This window comes from Heloderma suspectum, chromosome 1 (assembly GCF_057233095.1).
Source record: "Heloderma suspectum isolate Gila_16-S chromosome 1, 16-S_ref, whole genome shotgun sequence".
Classification (NCBI taxonomy): Eukaryota; Metazoa; Chordata; class Lepidosauria; order Squamata; family Helodermatidae; genus Heloderma; species Heloderma suspectum.
In genome coordinates this window covers 246,911,708-246,916,258 of record NC_139458.1, presented here as the reverse complement: position 1 = coordinate 246,916,258, position 4,551 = coordinate 246,911,708, and positions in this window count along the sequence as shown.

The following is a 4,551-nucleotide window of genomic DNA, read 5'->3' as shown; positions in this document are numbered from 1 at the left end:
ATGCTGGCTAAAGCCTTGCTTTCCATTTGTTCCCATCTAGGAACACCCAAGACTACCTCGAACCAGGGCACTGGGTTTGTTTCTGGATTGCTGCAAAAAATGTGGGAGATTGGGGGGGTGGAAACCTCCCACAGTGTCCCTTATCATCATCAGACTAATGGGTTGATGGAATGGTTTAATCGGACTTTGGGCAATATGATTCAAGCCTACACTGCGAAGCATCCAGCTGACTGGGAACATGCCCTGCTGTTCCTGCTTTTTGCTTCTAAAGATGCACCTCAGGAGAGCCTGGGTTTTCCCCTGAACAAACTGATGCCTGATCCAAATCAGTTGTCCCATCCGGATCCGTACCCCATGCCCTGAATTGATAATCTTCTAGAATAGCTGGGGGGGGGGGGAGTACATTACTGCAATTGATCTGACTAAGGGGTACTGGCAGCTGCCTCTTGATGAGGATGCCACTTTGAAATCCACATTCATGACCCATTTAGGCTTCTACTAGTTTATGGTCCTCCCCTTTGGGGTTCAAAATGGCCCCAGTATGTTCCAAAGGCTTATAAATGGACTGTTAAATGGTTTGCGGGCTTTTGCCTGTGCATATTTGGACGATGTGGCCATTTTTAGTTAGACCTGGGATCATGTCCATCAGGTGATCCAGAGGATTCAAGAGGCTAGCCTGACAGTCAAAGCCCTGAAGTATCAATATGGCTTGGGGGAGGTTTCTTATCTGGGTCATCTGGTGGGAGGGGGTATGATTAAGCCCTTGGATGCAAAGATTGCTTCTATCCGAGACCGGCCAGTGCCCAAGACAAAAAAACAGGTGCAGTCCTTTTTTAGCCTGGCTGGGTACTATTGGTGGTTTGTTCTTCATTTTAGTGATGTGGCTGTCCAGCCTGACAGACCTGTGTAGGGAAAAAATTCAGGCGCAGCGGTCAGAATTGCGCCAACAAGCTTTCAATTTGCTTAGGGCCAGATTAATGGATTACCTGATTGTGCAGGCACCTGATTTTGATGCCCCCTTTGTGTTGCAAACTGATGCCTCTGAGGCAGGCTTGGGGAATGTGCTGCCGCAAGAAGGGCTAGATCAAGAACTTCATCCCATTGCTTATCTGAGCAAAAAAACTTTTGGCCCAAGAAAAAGTCTGGCCACTGTAGAGAAAGAGTGTCTAGCCGTTGTGTGGGCTTTGGGTAAACTTCACCCCTATCTTTGGGGTCGGAAGTTCCAGTTACAAAGTGATCACTCTCCCCTGTGTTGGCTAGACAAGGTGAAATGTTCTAATCAAAAGCTATTACAATGGAGTTGGGCCTTGCAAGGTTATGACTCCTCAATTGTTCATATCTGGGGCAAGGATAATGTGCTGGCAGGTGACCTTTCCTGTGCTTATATCCCAGAGGGAGAAGTTAACTCTCTTCATTTGAAATTTTTGTAATACCAGCAGATTTGCTGCTATGTATTGTACATGTTTTTCTTTCTTTTAAATTGTTGTTTTATTTATTTTGGCTGTTTTATAATATGGAGTTGGAGATAGGAAATCTGGGGCACGCACCCTGAGATTGCATCTTCTCAAATGGGGGGTGCCTGCTTTTCCACCATGACGCTAGGCCTTGCTCTCGCATCTGAGAGCTTTGTACCCCTTTGTACAATCTACTACCTCCACTCTTCCCTTTCCCTCTACCCCTTTTTCCTAAATGAACTTTTATCCAATTCAGGGTTGGTGTGATTCCTTCTGAGTAACCTCAGTGCTAATTTCAGTGCCTTTTGGCCTAGGAAAGTGGCTACTGGGTGTGTTTGGGGATTTGAGGCCAGGAGTGGCCTGTCCTACCTTGCAGGGGAGTTCGAATTAGTTCCAGCGCTCCTTCACAATGGTCAAGTTGCAGGGCTAAAAATCAATGCAAGTAAGTCTTAAATTCTCTGTTTAAATATGAGTGTAACCATGAGGAATACCCTAGAAGCTGTTGCCAGTATACCTACCTGTTCTGATAAAATTAAATCCTTGGGAGTCCAAATACCAAATGACCTGCACAAAATATTTAAACTAAACTATTTCCCGTTGATAAAACAAACTGAAGCCAAATTAAAAACTTGGAGGCAATTAGGGATATCCTGGTTTGGTAAGATTGCAATAATAAAAATAGTGATCTTACCAAAATTAACTTATCTATTCCAGATGCTGCCAATCACCATTCCAGACAACTTATTGAAAAAATGGCAAAAAATGCTTGTTAGCTTTATTCACTGCAGCTTAATAATCATGCCCTATATCAATGGAGATCAGCAGGGGGACTGGACATACCCAACTTAAGCTCATACTTTGAAGCATTTCAAATCAAACAAATGCCGCATATTATCTCTAATGATGCCAACAAAACTTGGATTTGTATGGAATTATGTCTGAATAAGGAAGAGGAATTAAGGAACATACCGTTCCATAAAATAGGGAAATTTAATATAGCTTTACCTTTAGGTAGTCACCTCTTGACTGCTACATCGGAGGCATGGAAAAAATAGGGGTTGAAATTAATACCATATCCTTCACCCCGGATGCCTTTCCCGAGTCATCCCTTATTTTTTAATGCTGATAAATTTACACAGTTTCAGTACTGGGAGACCCAGGGCTTGCACACTGTGAAAGATGGGTTCAGTGACCTTGAACCAAAAAGTGGATCTCAATTAAAATAACAATATAGGAAATTAAAACCAACTGGTTCCAATTGGCCCAAATTACACATTTTACCTTTATTCCGCAAGTGAAAGCCCAGGTGGTACAACCTCTAACCAAGTTTGAACTCCTACTAGCTGAAATTAATCCCAGCTCAAAAGGCCTGGTCTCACAAATATACCAAATCCTTATAGAAATATCAATGGGAGACACTAATGGCGTAAGACAGGTATGGGGAAAATATTTAAGTATCACCATTGAAGAAGGTTGGTGGGATTCCTTGTGGGCCCAACCCCCCTACAAATCAATTTCATCTAAGCTGGGGGAAAATGAAATTAAAACAATATATAGATGACATCTCAACCTGTAAAAATCAGCTATATTTATTTACAAGGCAGCAGCCCTGCCCCTGGTGCTGGATAGGCTGCACTCAGAGTGGGACCTTTAAACACATGTGGTGGGATTGCAAAATCATAGAGAGGTTCTGGGTAGAGATATTTCATTTGGCAAGAAAAAGTTATAGATCAGGACATATGTAAAACAGCAGAACTGGGACTACTGTCCCTCTTTGAGGCAGACAACAAGTATCTACTGTATAAGGATTTACTAACATTCTTCTGGACTGCAGGAATCTGGAAATCTACAAGCAGACTGTCAATAGAAAACCAGGCTTTGGGATATTGTCTTACTAGAAAAATTAACCAAAAAGCCAAGAGCCATGCATAACAATGCAATTAACAGTGACGTTTACACATCCTGGCAACCCTGGATTTCTTTAGCCAACCAGAGCAATGGGAGATTGACACTTCCACAGTCACATGTAACCATCTGGAAAGATCTAATTAATACTCCCTAACTAAATCTAGATCGGTAGACCTTCAAGAGTATGTTTAGCCCTACAGTTTTATATACCTATATTACTATATGCTGGTCATTGTCGATAGGTTATTTAATGCTTGGTATCAGTTGCGTTTTCATGCTGTATTGTTCATTGATGAAATTTAAAAAAAAAAAAACCGCCCTCAAGTTGGAATGTTTATATTCATATGCTCGGGGGAGTGGGATTTTAAACAGCAAGGTCAGTGCAAAAAGTATCAACAGTGATAATTCCTTTAACATTTGCCATTGACAAAACATTGTTGGGGGATAACAACACAGACATCTTTGAGCAGATTAAAACATGTAGTTTGATTTATACACACACACACACACACACACACACACCTTTGTCCTTGTTCAAACCACAGGAAAGACTTGTATCTTTTGATTAATTGTACTTCAACAAGTTTACATTGATATCTGTCTTTGAAGTTTGAAGGAAACTCTTCATCAGTCATGATTACCTGCATACACATAGCTCTAAAAATTGGCTGGTGGATGTGCATAGTAACTATTTGAAAGGTGGCACACTAAATGTAAGTAGCTAAAGGCCCAATAACACTGAAGTTAAAAATATGTGTAAGGCAATCTAATCAGAGTGAATCAATTCCCATCCTACCCTTCTTTCACAGGCACTGTTCTGGCATACCTGGTAGCAGGAATGAGTTATAATGGTGGCAAAACTGGTTGCCCATGTGTTTGTATCTCTATAAAGTTGGGCACAAAGCTGAAATGTGTTTGCCCTCCTGCTACAAACATAAAATATCTACAGTTCAAGCATGTGGAATTGTTTAGAGAAGGAACACTCATGCTTAAAATACATGAAGATGCTGCCCTTCTTCCATTAGTGTTCCTAGTAAATAGCAAATAAGAAGATGATGAATAGGAATGCCTGTTAATTATTACTCTACGGTCATTATCGTTTAGTTCAGTGTTCTAACAAAAGGGGGAAGTCGTTAGTTTAACAATCCTGTACTGGCCTTCTTAGAATGGGTAATTACATGTTATTAGA